This window comes from Aricia agestis, chromosome 1, assembly GCF_905147365.1.
Source record: "Aricia agestis chromosome 1, ilAriAges1.1, whole genome shotgun sequence".
Taxonomy (NCBI): Eukaryota; Metazoa; Arthropoda; class Insecta; order Lepidoptera; family Lycaenidae; genus Aricia; species Aricia agestis.
In genome coordinates, this window is record NC_056406.1 from 12,219,087 (window position 1) to 12,238,756 (window position 19,670).

Here is a 19,670-nt window from a genome sequence, read left to right on the forward strand (position 1 = left end):
CTATAGTACTAAAGTTTTAATAGTCAGTACTTACCTAAATATTTTTTCACACTTTTAATGCAACTAAAGTTATAAAGTAACATTAAAATTAAATGTAAGTATTTTGTTCTTGGAAATTCTAAGATAGAGATACCATTCGTTTAAAGTTTTTCGTGAAATCCAAGTATAATAGAATATTTATTAACTCTGTTGTGTGTCTCCCTACATTATACTTTTCAGCAAATATTTGTTTTCAATCTAACTTTTTAGGGTATTCTGAGTGAGGTATATAATTTTTAGCAGTTTGTTGATTCACAAAACTCAATCGCGAGTGTTAAAGTGCCTAAGCTGGGGTCTACAATAATAGGATTATTAATTGTAAGCTTATTAGTTAATAATACAATATAATAATGTAATTATGAATTCATCAAAGTACTTATTATTTAGAATAATAATTGTCAACGCAGTGCAGCTCAGGTTTTAAAATTAATGTTTCAGTGCAAAGTTGTTTTTTCAAAGGAGAATGGGCGCAATTGGTGCACTCCTTTATTTTTGTAATTTTTATAATAGTAAACATTGAATAATAATAAACTTATTTTAACTAAAATAACTACCATCAGAAATACAAATAACAAAGGTGATCCACAAAAACACTTTTCATTCTACTGTGTAATTTTTGGTTTAAAAATTAAGACTTATTTTAATTTATAGCTACTTATGTATTCATATTTCACACGTTTATGAGGTTAATTCCTCATTTCTATACTTACTAGCAATTTTACAAGCTACATCTCAATACAGACAATAGGCTAGGCTAAAATCCTAATGAATAAATTAATTAATATTGATATTATAATGAAAATGAAGCGGCAAAGCGTCAATGGTTTGCAAGCTCAGTACACGCAAGCGAAATACATTCACTCGTTCAGTTCGTTTTCTCGCATTACTCCCCTCGGCCTCGGGCTCGGCGTGCCTCGCTCGGTCGCGACTCGCGATGAGCATTGAGCTCAGTCACTCGACCGGCTGTGTTGCGGGCGCACGTGTGACGTCATCACTGTCTTCGTACATCGACGAACGTTTTCAAAAACTGTTGTGTTCACGTGTACTCTCAAAGGGATTGATATCAAACTGGATTTTGTGCTCCTTCCATCCGTAATATGTGCAAAATGTGATGTGGTCAACGTCTATGTGTAACGTTGCAAAGTGAACTAATGTGCTTGAGAATTGGAAACTATTCGGGGGCTTAGCTCGTAATCCGAATACCTACTTGCTTTAAGGTTAGTCACAATAAATTTAATGTTTATTTCATAAAGTAACGTATCAAAGTGTTTTGAAAGTCATAATGATAAGAGGTGCTCGTAAGTCATACTCATCAATATTTAAATTACCGGCTCAAGGTTAGGTTCAAAATGTTCATTTTCAAATACATTTCGTTAATATTTACCTACAGTAAAAAGATCTCAGTTCAAAGAGTTTAAAGGAATTAATTATAATCGTTACATTATAAAGAAGAGTATTAAAATATCAGAAAATAATTTGGCTATTTATTTAGGGGAGAATTGCCATCCTTCGTTCAGACTTTCACAATATATTTTTTTTGTATAGGAGCCCCCCTTAAATATTAAAATTTTATTTGAATATTATTATTAATTAATTAAGCACAAAATATATAATTAGGGATGCTGTAAAAATCTCAAGTGCCTATCAGTTGTCATTTATTGATCACGAGCAAAAAAGGCTAAAATAACCAGCCAAGTTAGAGTCGTACTCGCGCACGAAGGGTTCCGTACGGTTATAGAGGAAAACAGGCGAAAAATTGTGTTTTTGTATGGGAGCCCCTCTAAAATATTTATTTTATTTTAATTTTATTATTAATTATTAGACTACAGATAAAATTAAGAATATTGTGAAAATTTTAAGTGCCTACTCGTGAAGCATCTCTTATATTATTACGGTATTACTCAGATACATATTAAATGTTTTGATGCTTTCGCAGCATTTTCTCAAGTATTTTTTTTCTTCGGATTTCCGATGATTTCATCTTAAAATCATCGGAAATCAATTTTTCCCTACTTTCGCTCTATAACGGTCCTATATAAGTAAAATTGTCTACTAAATACTGAACCATTATAACCAGACCGCATTAAAAAATATCCTGTCAGTGGAAAGTTATGGCTGAATGAAAAGTCATGTCTTTTACCATTTTATATGAAAAATATTGTTGATGTAATAAAAATGTATTAGGTAATAAGTTTGGTGCAAATATCTTTTATTATATGTAATGGTCTGCTAAATACTGAATCATTATATAACTGGACCGCAACCAAAATATCCTGTCTAAGGGGCGTCCAAAAATTATGGAAATTAAGCCAATAATGGAAAATAAGTCTATAGTATGGGTCTCGTTAGTGGTAAATATTGGGACCACTTCTGCTCATTCACCTTTAATTGAAATCATATTAATGTTGTTTTGATTTTAAATGTTTTTTTATTATTATTATTATTTATTAAATGTAAATTCAACAAGTATCATCCAGCCCGAAAATGTTAACCTCTTGGCCAAAATAGGATTCGTTTAAGAATTTTGGAAAATCCCATACAATTGGAAATTTGAATGTTTGTTATTCGATTATTTTGGCCGAAGTCCAAACATTTGTGGGCATTATTCCACGTTGGATGTCGATTTTTGCTAAATGTTTTTAGAAACTTTCGATTTATTGGATGTCTTTGTTATCAGTTACCACATTAAGTAGTACCACTATAATGAATTTGTCTTAGTATAATATAATATAAAACGTAAAATTCTGGAAAATAGAAAGTCTACCTACATTTTGTCTTCTAATATTCAAAAACCATATTTTAACAACCGTCCAATATAGATACGTAAAAAAACCCTTATGTTTAAATGTACCTATATTTATAAATATGATATTTTAGTCAAAAAAAAAATTAATATTAAAAAAATCGTTATTAATTACATTACTTATTTTATTCGTAACAATGGATGTTTCCCGATTCCATCTAATGGAGATGTAGATAATAGTTACGACTTACGACAGTAATAAATAGAGTACCAAGTTCGGAAGTATTCAAAACGCTTGGACATCTAACACAAACTTGCTACTCGAACTTGGTGGGCGGAAAGTTTATCATAAGCTACACGTGCTTACCTGAGCTTAACTCCACTAACTAATCTAGAATTACCACCTACGGATTCTCTTAACTAACAAAAGGATTAAGATTGCTACCCTTTTCTGAAAGGATTTATCTTTTCTTATCCTTCGCTTAGAATCCTTTAAGTTTAACCTCAGAAGTTAGTTCATTTTTATTGTCTTTATAACAGGTTATATTTTAGGTCATTTACCTACGTATCTTAAATCATTAGAAGCAATTTTACCCACTTACTAAAATAATTTTAATACGACGAATAACTATAGACCGTACTAGGTTTGCTTGTTTTTGGCTGGCATATTAGAAAAATATTCAATTATAGTTTTTATACATTACACAACCACTTAAAACAAAACACTATTTATTCTTAAAATAGGTAATAAAATATGCATATATTATACTGTTTATAATATTTAAATTACATGAAATAATATTATGTTATGGTCATAATAATATTATGGTCATTTGACGACCTTTGTGGCTTAGTTGGTGGGCTGTTGGTAGCTCAAGCCTCTCATCCAAGCCAAGGTAGCATCGCGGGATCGAATCTCGCGACGGAACAAAAAAAAGTTTTCAAAGTTCCTAGGTCATGGATGTGTATTAAATATATGTATCTATACTATTAATATTATAAAACGGAAGAGTTTGTTTGTTTGTTTGAAAGCGCTAATCTCAGGTAAAAACAAAAAAAAGTTTTCAAAGTTCCTGGGTCATGGATGTATATTAAATACCTATGTTATGTATCTATACTATTAATATTATTAAGCGTAAGAGTTTGTTTGTTTGTTTGAACGCGCTAATCTCAGGAACTACTGGTCTTATTTGAAATATTATTTCAGTGTTAGATAGTCAATTTATCGAGGAAGGCTATAGGCTATATTTTATCACGCTAAGACTAATAGGAGCGAAGAAATAGAGGAAAATATGGAAAAAACGGGGGAAATTATTTGAAATGGCTTATCTCATGAACTACTGGAGCAATTTTTCTGTTATTTGGCACATAATATTAGAAGTAGACAACGTGAAGGATCAAAGGCAATTTTTGTGGACTAATTTGTCTGTGAAATATCCAATTTACGCGGGCGAAGCCGCGCGGAACGTCTAGTCATAATATAGGCAATAAAAATCTTAAATATATGTACCAATATTGTATAGTAACTGTATAAAAGTATTAAATATATTTCCGTTGTCTGGTACCCGTAACACAAGTCCTTCAGGTACTTACCACGGGGCCAGACTGACGTGGTGTGATGCGTCCATAGATATTATAAAAAAATCATTCATATAAAAGGTTTTTATGTAATCTAATTTAATGTATATACTAATATTATAATTTTGCAGAGTTTGTTATTTAGTTTGTTTGTTTGTTTGTTTGAACGCGCTAATCTCAGGAACTACTAAGCCGATTTGAAAAATTCTTTAAGTGTTAGATAGCCCATTTATCGAGGAAGGCTATAGGCTATATTTTATCACGCTAAGACTAATAGAAACGAAGAAATAGAGGAAAATGTGGAAAAAACGGGGGGAAATTATTTGAAAGGGCTTATTTGAATGCGCTAATCTCAGGAACTACTGGTCCGATTTAAAAAATTATTTTAGTGTTAGATAGTCCATTGATTGAGAAAGGCTATAAGCTATATTTATTACGCTAAAACTAATAATAGCGAAGAAATAGAGGGAAGTGTGGAAAAAACGGGGGAAATTATTTGAAAGGGCTTATTTGAACGCGCTAATCTCAGGAACTACAGGTCCGATTTGAAAAGTTATTTCAATGTTAGATAGCCTATTTATCGAGAAAGGCCATAGGCTATATTTTATTATTCAACGACTAATAGGAGCGAAGAAATAGAGGAAAATATGGAAAAAACGGGGGAAATTATATGAAATTGCTTATTATCTTAAGATTCTTAAGAACTACTGGAGCAATTTTTATGTTATTTGTCAAACATGAAGAATAGACCACGTTAAGGGACATAGGCTATTTTTTTGCGGAAAAATGTACGGTCGCGTGTAATTCCTAAATGACGCAAGCGAAGCCGCGCGGAACATCTATATAATATAATAAAATCGTAGGAAAGTCAATGCTGTACATTGAATATTTTTGTACAATAAATAATACTTGGGACGTGATCTACTATACTAACGCGGAAGAAGTCGCGGGCAACAGCTAGTGCATTATATTAATATGCTTTTACTGTATGGTTGTTCCTGCTTTTTTCATTATTTATCCTGAAATTCGCTTTTATGAGCGATACATAAATTTCAATAAGGCCTAATTACTGCGTTCGTAAGTCCTTTTCATCGCCGTAATTAAATCGTAAAATGTTAAATTTATGGTTCAATTTCAAATTGTTAATTATGATTAACTTACTCTTATACCTATACTTACTATGTAACACTGTATACATTTCCCAGCGTAAAAAGGAGCGTAAAAGTCTCGGGATCCCAATTTTGACGTTTTATTTACGCTATTAAGCATTTTAATGCGTTTGTTAATGGGTTTTTACTTAGGAGAGGCTTAACCGTGGTTTTTATTTCGAGGGCAGTCTGGCGCGGGCGGCAGGTGTTTTGCGGGGGTATTATAAAAACTCCGAAAACAAACTGAAGTGATCATGTCCCGGGTTTTTATTGACCGGCCGCTCGACACGTGCTACTTGTGGAATAAACATTGCCCTAAAAAAGTTACACCCTAATATATATTACACACCAAAAATAAATTCGTAGGTTACCAATACTACCATAGATCTAACATGTCTAGATATTTTTCGTTCGTGTTTTTTTTTTCTTTTTATATTAAATTTCCTGCCTGGATGTACCTACTGTATACTGAGAAAGAGAGAGAGAGAGAGAGCTGAACGTCAACTTTTTTTAACTTATTTTTAGAGATGTGCTGACTAGTCGGTAAAGCTGACTATCCGGCCACTTTAGTAGTCGGCGACTAGTCGGCGAATAGTCGGCAAAAATCGCCGACTAATCGGCTTTTAAATATTTTACTATTGTTGATTATTACATTTAAGAAAAACCTTGATTATTTTGAAATTAAGTGAATTGTTTCTGAAATTACTTGCCTGTAAATAAATATCTATGACATTTTTAAATAACAACATAATATCTTCTTCATTATAAACATTAATAAGTAATATAAAAATACGTGTGGCACTCGAGGACTGCCGCGGTAAAGCTATTGCATAGCTTTACCGATTTATATCATGACGTTACCAATTACCATAACCAAAACACGATCCGACACGTTCGCCGGCGGCGTATGCGATTAACCCGCGAATCAGAAGTAAAAAAAGCGTTACGAAAACATCTAAAACCATGATCGGTTGGCCGACTAGTCGGCCGATTAGTCGGCTTCTTTGCAACTGACTAATCGGCTAGGCGGCTAGTCGGGAAAGGTCATGATCGGAACATCTCTACTTATTTTATCTGCTTCTACATTCGACATTTCGATCGCAAATTCAATAACATTATTCAATAAGTATTTTATTCGCACTTATTGAATCGCAAATTCAATAAGTATTTTATTAAAAATGACTGATAAAAAAACTATATTTATGTTACTTTTTTTTAAAACAAAATATGTACGAAGTGTGCCAATCTGCCCCTATTTTTATTCCAAATAAGATACTTTGTCTAGTGTAAAATGTAAATGATCGATGGTTAACAGCAATTAATCGCCCGTAACAACGTTTCGTACAGAAAAATACGAAAACAACGCAAATACAAAAGGGTACGTGTAACATGGAGAAAAATGTTATTTTTAACGGTTCATTTGATCGCTCCACAACCGTCAGGATAATAGTCGTTACCCCTTTGACAGCTGTCACGGTTATGTCAGTTCTAAATTTGAAATAAACATTTTTTATTACTCACGTGTTTGATGTGGACTCCTTGGAATTGGCTTGCGTGAGGCGTTAACGCTAGCGGCTAGTGCGAGGAAATGATATTCGGTTGTTCGTGTTCTAAACACATCTACCTCTAAAGAAGAAGATATTTACATTTTGTGACGATAAATTTAATATAATTTGAACATGAATAATATGAATTCTACGAAGTTTAAATTTAATAAGCAGTATGGTTCTCCATTTGAAATAATTCAATTCAGTGGTAAATTATTTTTAAATTTTCTAATTTTCCATGTAAATTTATTATTTTCTCCCCACCGTAAGAACCATCCTCGTATTCTAAAGAATATTCTAAAAAAAGGAAAATCGGTTAAGCCTTTTTCGAGATTAGCCTTTACCAAGTTCCCAACACAATGAAGAAAATAAAAATTTACTATTAAATTTCGTTTTATAGAGACTAGCAACTGTGATACATGTAGATTGTAGAGGCAGCACAGATTACTAAATAGTAAATAGTTACTACGTAAATAGAAGTAAGTACGGTACGTATTTTAGAGATATCCCTACGACACTTCGTACCTACATGTCAGAACTAAGAAAATTAGCATTGTTTTTACAAACTATTAATGCTTACCTTATAAAAAGTAACGGAGTCGTCAAAACTACCACACCGATAATTGAATTACGACACAGCCATATTGATTATGTAAACCAAACTACGATTACCTGCACAAGAAATAGGAGTTAAAATCGCCTGCGTCCTTTGTTTAAACTATTATATTTGTCGCTGATTGTAGCACACCTGCAATGATTCTTCAATGCACGCTCTCGTTCTCTCCCTCTGTTCGCGTTAAAAGAAACGGGACGGAGCTACAATGCATAGGTAAGTGTGGTTGGAGGTGCTAATTCATAGAATCTGTGTACGACTACGGATAGTCGTTCTTTATTTGCATGGGTTTGTGGTTTCGTATTTTGTTTCATTTCAAGGCTTAAGCGGTGAGCGATTTCATTATGATTTATTTTTTACTAGCTGTCCCGGTGAACTTCGTGTCACTTTAAAATCTTCCCTGGACTTCTACGAATATTTTAAGACTAAAATTAGCCCAATCCGTTCAGCCGTTTTCGAGTTTTTGCGTTACTAACACAATTGAAAATCCATTTTTATTTTTTACTAGCTGTCCCGGTGAACTTCGTGTCACTTTAAAACCTTCCCTGGACTTCTACGAATACATATTTTAAGACTAAAATCAGCCCAATCCTTTCAACCGTTTTTGAGTTTTAGCGCGACTAACACATTTGAAAATCTATTTTTATATAAGTAATAAGATTTATATAGATTGATAGAATCACAAGTCACAATTTAAAATTAGCAACAACATAATAATTATGTAGGTGTTATTAAATCACAATGGTTTCATTTTGTCACAAAAATAAGATAGACTTCGGATTAATGCTGATTACTGAGTTCCTTGGAATAAGAATTCAAATCAAAAAAATATCTCCATTAGACACGAGCACCCATTGATTTTTTTTATTTTTTTATATAAGTTGTTGTATTTTATCTGCCTTCTGTTTACGTTTACAAAATCAATAACGTATGAGGCGAAAGATAGGTACCTACTATTTATAAATTATAAGTAAGATTATAATTTCTATACAATCGCTATCGCTCACTTCTTGCGCAGTCTATAATGCGGCTACAGCTATTCAGTACGACGCGAACAAGGTTAACATAACAAAACTTGTTCGTAATTATGTTGTGTATTTCCACGACGGCCAAATGAAATTATTACTATTGCTGGCAATTGCCCGCGATTTCGCTACGAAGAAAAATTTGCTTCAAATGAAACAAAGCTCTACAAGTTTTTTGGCTTTCACAATTCTTAGAACTTGTTATGCATGAAGAAACACTGGCAATATGTTTGATTTTCTATTTATATGCCTACTTAAATAACATTGACTCTACATTCTTCTCTACATGTATCGTCTTGCTGTATCTAAGTTTTACCTCAATTGCATTTTGCACACTAACATTTAATACGAACGTCCAGAATCCAGATTCTAGAATACAGATAAAATATTATGACATGAGCTCTGCATTTCGATATTGCTTTTATGTAACGTGTACTCTAGTGCTATCTTTACATCTTTAGAGAATCATCATGCATACGTTGCAAAAACATTTTCTGCAACCTAGGTATACATACCTAAATAAACATAAAACTTGGCTTAAAACAGGTCACATACATTACCAACTCTTAAGCGTTCTCCTGCCTTATCACTTCAGCAAAATGCGTGAGCATGGTTGGTTGCAAAAATGTAAAAAGTGGAGATGTAAGCTAATCGAGTGGCAAGGAGCGAGCACGTAGGACCTACTTATCAGCTGACGTGGCCCGCAAACAAACGACGTTATCACACGAGAGGAGCGTTTTTGTGCGCTTCTGCAAATTATCATTAAATCACCTTGTATAGCAGCAGACCTACGAGGATTGTTATCCTAGGATGACGTTCTTATGCGTGGATGTCGAAAGAGGTGTCACTTAAAGTCACATCAGCTACTATAATAACACTAGTCAACAGTAGTTTTGTTGCCTGAAAACTAAAAGCTGTTTCAGTAAGAACTATGTCCCTGATCATATGTTTCTAGGAAATTTTCTTTTTATCAGCTCAGGTTTTTAAGATATTTCATTTCAAAGTTTCAAAAATCTCGAATTTTAGTCTATTTCGGAATCATTTTACAACTGTTGGAATAATTTATTTCCATGAGTTTTGATAAAATATGTTCAGGAAATATGTAACACATCTATTATTTAGATCTTAATTAAAATTGCATATTATGTTTTTTATTAAAATAATATGAGAGTTGAAAACTATACTTTCTTTTTTCATACAAAAATTGTTACTCCAACTACCTACTACTAGGTAAAGCATTTTAAAAACCGTCATAACATCATTCTGTCTACTCTGACATTATTGGGGAAATTAGTCATGACTCATAACTCATTGAAACAAATTACGTTGTCAATAAAAAGTGTCTCTCTCTGGCATGCATTTATCAAAATCAAAAAAAAATTATACTTTCAACTACAATGTGATTCTGAAATGTGCTAATATATTACACGGGAGTTAATATTTACACGGGCTATTTTGGTGGAGTAAATATTAAACTGAGAATAGTGCACAACAGGGTGTCAACTGTCACAGTCGGTGTCATTGTGAACTGTAATTGACATTTTATTTCATACTCTTTGAGTAACTTGGTAAAATGCAAACGATAATACCCTAGAGTAAATTAAAGGAGTAAAATTATTCTCATGATAGTTATACTCGTGTAACTTCAAGTTTGGTCGAATCGGGCAAGAAACATATATTGTGCCCACAAAACTCTTATAGAAAAAAATTAGTTTGTAGGCAACAATTTTTTTTCGATTTTGTAGACCTGTGTATTCAGTTTCTACAGACATACAAGGATTGTCATTCTTGAATGACATTGTCATGCGGGAGTGCAAAAAACTTATGACTTAATTTGGCACTAACAAAAGTTTTAATTTGTGCATAAGCTAACAACGTAAGTTTTCAATTTGACCGCATACTTAGATGACATTGACACAAGAGCCTTGTAAGTTGTAGACCTGTAAAGCAGTTGTAGGTACCGTTGACATGGACTTTAATATTTATGTTAATGCCATAGGTATCATTCGAGTTAAAAAGAAACAGCTTGAAATAATTGTTGTGTATTAATTCATAGTACTAGCATGCATAGAAGGCACTTCTTTGGACGTCATTAGAAAAACGGAACCTAGTTGTCTATGCGTGGGTAAATTCTATGTAGGTATAAATTATACACCTAACTTGGTGCCTACATTTTTTATATCGCGTCGGTATTTTTATTAGATACTATAACTATCATAATTAAAATGTTGTATTACTTTTAACATACTGTATAAAATAAAACTGAGTATTTTGTGAGCATTTCAGGTGGCTACCAGCTGTTGTCATCATTGATACCGAGCAAAAAATGTTAAAAAAATCACGTTTGTTGTATTAAATATTAAATTAATCTTGTTTTTAATATTTGTTGTTATGACGGTAACAGAAATACATAATCTGTGAAAATTTCAACTCTCTAGCTATTACCATTCTTGAGTTACAGTCTGGAGACAGACAGACGGACAGACATCGAAGTCTTGGTAAAGGGTCCCGTTTTTACCCTTTGGGTACGGAACCCTAAAAAACGACTCGTATGGTACCTACCACCTACTTTCCTACCTTTAAGCTACCTTCTCTATTTTTTACATCTGTTAAAGAACGAATTTAATCCGCGAAATTGACTTAAAACATTTCAAGCTTATCTTTACTATCTTTTAAATTGAAACTTGTGAAAAATTCCAAGATTCTGAGAAGGTACTTAGTACTTACGGTAGTCAACAATGAAGTAAATGCTTCAGTAGCATTCTCATTTAAAATTCTCGCTTCAATTCATATTTGTTATACATTTTTGTACAATATATTAAATGACTTTGTATTTACAAAGTACAATACTTAATAAAGTAAAGTTTAGAAGAATAAACATCTAATAAGCACGTTAATCATGGGATAAATTAAACTTCACAATTTTAAAGAAAGAATAATATCCAAATAAAGAATTCTTAAAAAGTTATTATTGTATTGTAACTGACATGTTGTACAACAACAAGATAATTATACTAAAAAGCTAAGATTATTTCATATTACTGTACATTACTTTGGTAACGTATATTAATAATAATCTACTTATGATACACAAAACACTTTAAAATTGCAACTTCAATTTGAAAATGACATAAAGAATAAGCGGTATATTACATAATAATAATATATAGTTTTCATCACGAAAAATGTACGATTTCTGCTAAATATACGAATTTCTCCGCTGACAAGGTTGTGGGCAATATCAAGTTGTTAATACTTAAATATTTGAACCTAACAACAAAGCTAGTCTTTGCAGGTTGTCTTAAATTTTTCCTACCGTGAATATCCTGTTGTGGAGTATCTTTCTCGAGTCCCTTTACCTACAAAACTGTTTGAAGTCACGAGTCAGAAACGGGGTCACAATTTACATAAGGACGATATTATAATATTAAATATTCATTACTGGTTTTTACGCGAACTTTTTTCAGTTTCGTCACGTTTACGCCTTTGTCTTAGAGTTTCGTGCCGGGAAAGTCTCGTGTTTCAGGTATTTTCTCTGTTATGTTTCCTTTAAATTGTCTTTCTTTCTGGTATGCACTTTGTTAAAGTAATTTTTTGCAGTATTGAAATTCTGGGACCTCAAAGCTTACTACGATCTATAAGTACTAGATAAATCTGCGTGTAAAAAATACTTTCTAATGTATTTTATTTGTGTATTAATTAAAACTATATTGCTTTGAAAGTTATGATAGCTTTAAAATGTGATAAATGCAATACTAGAGGTACAATCTACATATAAATTATACTAGAGGTAGCGCAGTGATAATAAAACTACTTGAATGTTCTCTAATGTAGTGATGTAAGAGGTTTCGGTCAGCGTTAATTGTTATGGGTCATATAATTAGTATGGCCATAATAAATTTTATAATGTACCAGTCTTGATCTGTGTTATTAAATCGGTCGTTTTTCTGATGGTTTGTCAGATTGCATGCCGTCAGATTATAGTTACAGCTGTAATAAAGAAAACGACTTATTGCTTCCCTTTCTAAATATTATCTATATATATAATATTTAAATAAAATACAATCTTAATTCTGAATCTTTTTGGATTTAATAACGGTTTAATTGACCTTTTCGATCACGTTTTAATTTACGTGTTCTCGCCTCGACCGCTGATTGGCAAATTAATTTAGATTTTGAATCCTCGAGGAAGCTAAAATAACTTTCTTACGTTTTCTTGTCTTTAAACCTAAAATGAATATTTTACTAAAAAAATTCAATGCTTTAGAAACCACGGCCAATTTAAGATCGCCTGTAATCTTAAATTGTCCGTTGTTTTATCGTCGCATCCAAATTTTAATGCAGATACACGTGTGTCACAAATCGGAATGTATCTGACTAGATGACGCCCGCAACTCCGTTGCGCCAAAACTCGTTTATCTCGGCAGAACTGTGCATTTTTTCGGGATAAAAAGTATCCTATGTCCTTTCCCGGGGCTAGTAAGTATCTCCATGCAAAATTTCAGCCAAATCGGTCCAGCGGTTTGGGCGTGAAGAGGTAACAGATTCGCATTTATAATATTAGTATGGATGGCAATAGGCACACGTGTACAATACCTACCAATATCATTTCATCGTCTGATTGTGGTCTACCAACAACGACCCGTCTGATCATCTACCAGTAGCGGACACGTAGCAGATCAATGATCAGACGAGGGGACATCCTCGCCTTTAAGGCCCTGTATTCCCAGAAACGGACGATTTTCAAGATTTCCTACTACTAGCTCCCCCATAAGAATCGGATTGTGCAAAGGACATCATGCATCTTCCTCTTCCATTTTTGCCAAGCACTCTTATGATGTATGCGGCCTGTGTATAAGGGTAGCTTTTGATTTGGTCAGATTGCGGTCGTCAGGATCATGTTTCTGTATCTGCATAAAGTAATAGAGGCCTAAAAGGTCCGAGCTCGTCCGTAAACGAGGGTGACAACATCCTTATCATAAGCGGTTTATTTGATGCTGTCGTTTTGGTAAACTCTGGTCCTGAATTAGATAGGATATCTTTTAGCGCCATGGGGTCGACAGTATACAATTTGTTTTATCTAGAAAGGCGCCATGAAGTAAAAATGTTTTTAAACTCTGGTCCCTGTGAAACGGAAACACTTGTACACATTCATAAAATTGAGGCTAATAACCCCTGAGTTATTATGCGTTTTTAGTGAAAAATGCTTTATCAATGACGGCATTGTACAATTTGTACATGGTCTGTCTTTTAGCGATGCGTGAAATATTCTTCACAGCCATGACTCCCGGTAATGATGACTTTTTAAATCGGAGAAAAGAATGTGTCGGTTTTTGTTCCGGGATCGATTTGGTAAGAATGCTGTCATTCAAACGTATAGCTCCGCCCCCCGGCTCTGATGTACGTAATTATTCGTAACTCCGGCTCTCGGCCGTAATCACAGGGTCTGTTTGATGTTGCGGCCGGACTCCAGACCAGCTACGTAAAGAGACTACGGAAACGCTCGAGAAATTGAGTTTCTACGTCGAGATTGTAACTCATTGTGGACTGAGCATGTAGGAGTTGAATTGTTCTATTAATGAGTTGTATCGATGCATCTAGCCCTGAGCGATATGATATGCCGTGAATCATTGTGGCGCTATTGAGATTCTTCATGTGGGCTTGCTCATTTACCTACACGTTTCTTACGTTATTTAAAAGGTTTAGGTGTAAAGATACTTAATTGCCTGGCAGTCGAATTAAAGGATCGGTTTCGTTTGACCGAACATATTATTTCATGATACACTCATGTTTATTTACTCGATGAGTAAGCGGGGATTAACTATTAAAACGTGAATCACGTGATAAAAATTATCCGAGACAAAATAGGCAACTTAACATAAAACGCTTTCCAGTACTAAAGTTGAGGGAAATCATGTTATTTTTCGTACCAAACCAACATTATTCTTTCCATTACACCCTCTAGTTTGCGATTAGATTTATCTGGAGCAGATCAACATCCCACTATTATTTTAGGATTAGATAGTTGAGCACAGACGTACAATTTTCGCCGGAGTACAATCACGCGGCCAAACGGGGCGTGTTCGACTGGCCTAGATACTGTGCAGTGTACCCTCGCTGTTATCTATGACGTACGACTATCGGCGAGTTTACAAGGCGCTCTTTTTTTCGTTCGATTTCAATCAATAGAGCCATTGTTGCTTTAAATCTGTCGGTTCTGTCGGTTCGCAGTCTGTGGCGGCGTGAGTCTTGAAGAAGCGATCCATAATTTGTAGGTTCGGTATAGAAATTAATCGCAGTAAGCGTCCGATGTGCCCCGGCCGGGCTTAACAATTGAATATTTGATGGAAGTAGGCTCACGGTCGATACGCTTTGTATTGACCAATGACTGTAATAGCTTCCGTCATTCTCCGGTAACTTAATAAACCATTTTCTCAAAGGTTTATTAAGAATGAAGAAATTAATAAAGAAATATCGCATCAAATTTTAAAACATTTCATAACATGGAAGGTCCAAAAACATATTTAAATAACATCAAACAACAACCTACTATCGTTTAAAAACATTCAAAATAATTCCAAACGCGACCTCCATTCCGGAACATAAAGTTTATAATTAATTGTTTAATAATTCGACATGTGCATTTCACTTGGGAATTGAAATACTTTTAACTCCTGTATTTTAATTAATAAGTTAATTTGTTTACCCGCCGGTCCATAAAACGGGCGGCCCTAAACGATTATTATCGTGAAATTCATGCACAAATTGATTAACAGGCGTCAAACATCTGGCTTTGTTTATCGGGGATCAAAAGCAGCACACGAACTATTGTGCTGGTTTTTTATTCGAAGATATTATGACATATTTTTAGGATTCCGTACCCAAAGGGTAAAAACGGGACCCTAATCTGTCATCAAGCTGTATCTCAAGAACCGTTAAAGCTAGACTTCTGAAATTTTCACAGATTGTGTATTTCTAGTGCCGCTATAACACCAAATACTAAAAACAAAATAAAGTTAATATTTACGGATACGGTACTCCCATACAACAAACGTGATTTTTTTGGCCTTTTTGGCTCTTAGTCCATAATGGCAACATGCAGACACTTGAAATTTTCACAAAATCCTTAGTTATATGTGTATTTTAATATTTAATAATGCAACTTAGATAACATGAATAATAAAGGGGGGCTCCCATACAAAAAACACCATTTCTTTCCTTCTTTCGCTCTATAACGGTACGGAACCCTCGGCCGATTTTTTATCGTATGGATGGCGTGATTTTAACCTATTCAACAAGTAATATTTATTAAAAGGCTGATAAGAGCAAAATATATAATTTATGGATTTATGCTTAAACAAGTACCGTAACCAAATGTAAGTAGTATTTTTTAAACTGGCAACTTGCAAAGTTCGTTGCAACGTGGACAGCTGTTGCAAATTTTTAAAGCTAACCGTGGCATACGGCGGAAAGTTAACTATCTGTTTCACTTGTTCTGTCACGGCACGAATTATTGAATCACCGAGTTTTATTAATTTCGCTAGATAGTGGGGTGGCACAAGGCACTAAAAGCGACGGCTGCGAGTGTCCCTAAATAATTCCGCCTTTATATCCATTGTTGACTTTCTAGCCATTATAACTTTTTACGGTTTAACAAGCTCGTTTTTACTTATCTGGCAGTGTCAATTGTTATTGTATTTTTAGGGGACTTCGCGCTACCCCAAGCTGGGGTAGCGTGTGGGTAACCCCAATGCATAATTCAACGCGGTTTTTAACTAAGTTACGTAGTATGTATAGTGAAAACTAGCGTGATCAAACGGAAGGTGAGGGTCGAGAAATGGTAAATAAAAAGCTTATGTGCCAGCCTTAAGCCACTTATCACCGTTTCAGCTATACATAATGTGCGTATTATAAATTGTGTCAAGCGAAATTCGTGTGGCCATGGCACTAAGTAGAAAAAGCTTTTAAACAACTTATACCTGACGTACAACGTTTTGCCATTAGTACCCAAAGAGGTCGCGCATGTTTAAAATAATTTAAACAAAACGGTTAATCAAAACATGTACCTGATGTTGGTTTAAAAACTTTATTGTAGCGGGTGGGCTGGGTTTTAATGCCTATCTATCGTTACAAACACAGGTTCAATCGTGAATTCATCATGAAAATCGTCGTCTCTTGGTTTGAACAATAATTTTATTTGTTTTCTTTTTTATATGCAGGCTCTCTACAAGTATTTACACATCGCTCTACATGGAGTTTTGGAGTTTTGGGAGGTTGCCAATTGCCAACTAAATTGTTCCACCTTTGTAGTTTGTCGTTACCTGTAAAACTATAGATTCTGTTTTTGAAGAGGAAAATTTGCTGAAGTGGTCATGCAAATCGCTAAAATGTGAAGTTTATTAACGGACAAATTAATAAACAAAATTACGCAATTTAAGAGTGGCTTGAATTTGTGCATAGGTAATTGATAACAGTCTCCAATCGAAATGCAATATATATTTCGTGTGAGATAACGTTTCAAAGTAACAACTAGGATCGGAAATATCGGAAATATCGAAACACAATTGATTTCGGGTATCGGACCGATATCGAATTTATGCATTGAACGCTCGCAGTTCTATTCAGAATCGACTATTACGTGAAGCATTATTATTAATTACTTGCTTTATCACTTGTTTGTCGTTTAAAGGATTAATTTATTTTTTACACCACAAGTGCTTAAAATGTGGCAGTGACAGCTTTTATAATACTTAGCCAAACTTATTTAGTATCATAAAACATAGGTATAATTCCTCTACGCAGCTACATATACAATGTGTCCCGACACCGGTGTCCGATCCTTTAATGTCATGATCTATGGCATATTTTATCGACAAATTAGCCCTCAAATTTTTTCTCTCTCTCACGGTTGTAAAATGGCAGCCATTTTAGTTTTTCTCGGGCTTTCACACTAATCTGACCAGTACTCCTCATGTAAATATCCTATGAAGATAAAAAAAGTCTCATTTGATAACTACGCTTACACAGGCAATAAGTTATAAATTTCGTGGAATTAAACATAGAAAAACCAAAGTTTAAGAAAAAATTTTGTGTATTTTTTAAATAATGGCTTTTTGTGTCCACAAGTTTAGCTATCAAATGAGACCTTTTTTATCTTCATAGGATATTTACACGAGAAGTACTGGTCAGATTAGTGTGAAAGCCCGAGAAAAACTAAAATGGCTGCTATTTTACAACCGTGAGAGAGAGAAAAAATTTGAGGGCCAATTTGTCGATAAAATATGCCATAGATCACAACACTAAAGGATCGGACACCGATGTTGGGAAACATTGTATAGCTGTTATAATATGGTTTAGTGTTCGATTTAAAAAGTTTAATAAAGTCTTGCGGGGAGAATAAAATCCTCAAATGTGCGATTCGAATATTATATTCCTTAACCCTTATACGTCTTAATTTAGGGCACGGGTGACTTGTTCGTACTCCAGTGAGGACGGCTTAAGTCTTAAGCCGCAGGCCCGAGCCCTTTCCGAACGCTTGGCGTCTCGAACATGCCGTCAAACCCTTAATCTCATTACAAATGCTGATTTTCTTATATAATAGATCCATTTCTTTGCGTAATGTCAGAGACGTTTTTCCGATATTATTATGATCCATTTTCTTGGATTTTTAAATAAAAGCATTGTAGTGATTGCAATTTATATTACGTTGATATCACATACAAGGAATATAATATATTACATGCAACTGATAGAGTATCGAGAAATAAAAAGTGAAAACACTCTCTTGACCTCTCCGGACTCTTCAAAGTGAATGGTAACATCATGTCGTGTCGGCAAATCGATCTCAAACTGCTATCGATATAACTTTGCCAAATATTTAATTTTATTTTATAGTTAAGCAAGCAGTCGTGTACACGTCCTGCCTCGTATTCAAATCTTCATAACTTTTTTTCTAACTTCTTTTTCGTGTTTTTTTTTTTATTTTATAACATAAAACCACATACACCACGACCACCTCAAACTCCAACGCTCTTAAATCTAATCGGCGGACAGAATTCGCCGACCTGGCCTCCAAGTATATCGGTTACCTATTGTGAAATCTTTCTCAATATTGACCGTTTATTAATTCAGTTTGTAGTCTAATGAGACGTTCAGAACTTTCTATGTGTACAAACTGCTTAGCTGTTGACCCGCCGGATTGACTGTAAACATTATTACTTAATGTGGATACGCAAACACGGCTAAAGACAGGCTCGTGTGCGTGGGCTCACAGCCAAACATTTGTCTTGAGCCCAGTTCCCACACCGAGCCCGAGGCATTAATTACCTTCAATATATTTGTACTTACGATCTTTTATTCAATTTGTTTAAAATTTAAATACTCTATTGTTTTAAGAGCTAATGATTAGGAGTTTTTCATTGTCAGCTTGGCCGTGAAACGTGTAATAGATAGGTTGTTTGGCTTAGGAGGCTGTACCGATTTCACAAAGCGTTGTGATGACTGTAGATTTTTATTTTTTATATTTAAACGCGCGGGAAAAGCAAAAGATATAATTATAATTAAACAATACCAAATCGGTTATGATATTGCGGTGTCGGCCTGTATTCGGCGCCGATAATGATCTTATGAAAGGTGCGGTCAAAAATGGCATAACAATAATTTCTCTTCCACTAAATAGACAGCTTGTAAACTTTCTACGTTGCCGAAATGGAACTGAAACACGTGTATATATACACGATATTGGGTGGTGTAGTTATAGGACATATACAAAAATAATGCTTAGTCATAAATCAAAATAGATTCACCAGTTTTGATGGCTTTAGATGTCAAAATCCTTAGTTGAAAGTGGCGAATGTATTTGACTAGGGGTCTTGCTCCGTTTGTATTCGCTTGTAAGTACACTCGTTTCCTAAACTACAAAGTCGAACTAATAAAGAGTATCGATCAAACGGCGTTTCAGTCGTTCCGGCGCGTCGG

The 19,670-nt window shown here is 34.2% G+C and overlaps 1 protein-coding gene across 2 annotated transcripts in view; it reads left to right on the top strand.

Annotated features, from left to right (window-relative positions):
* The first annotated feature begins 971 nt into the window (after positions 1 to 971).
* The window catches only part of LOC121726471 (leucine-rich repeat neuronal protein 1-like), a 198,682-nt gene continuing 179,983 nt past the window's right edge, over positions 972 to 19,670 (top strand). For both annotated transcript variants that reach the window (XM_042113968.1, XM_042113891.1), the window contains exon 1: positions 972 to 1,256. The gene's annotated coding sequence lies outside the window, so the exon portion shown is untranslated. The remainder of the gene's footprint in view (positions 1,257 to 19,670) is intronic.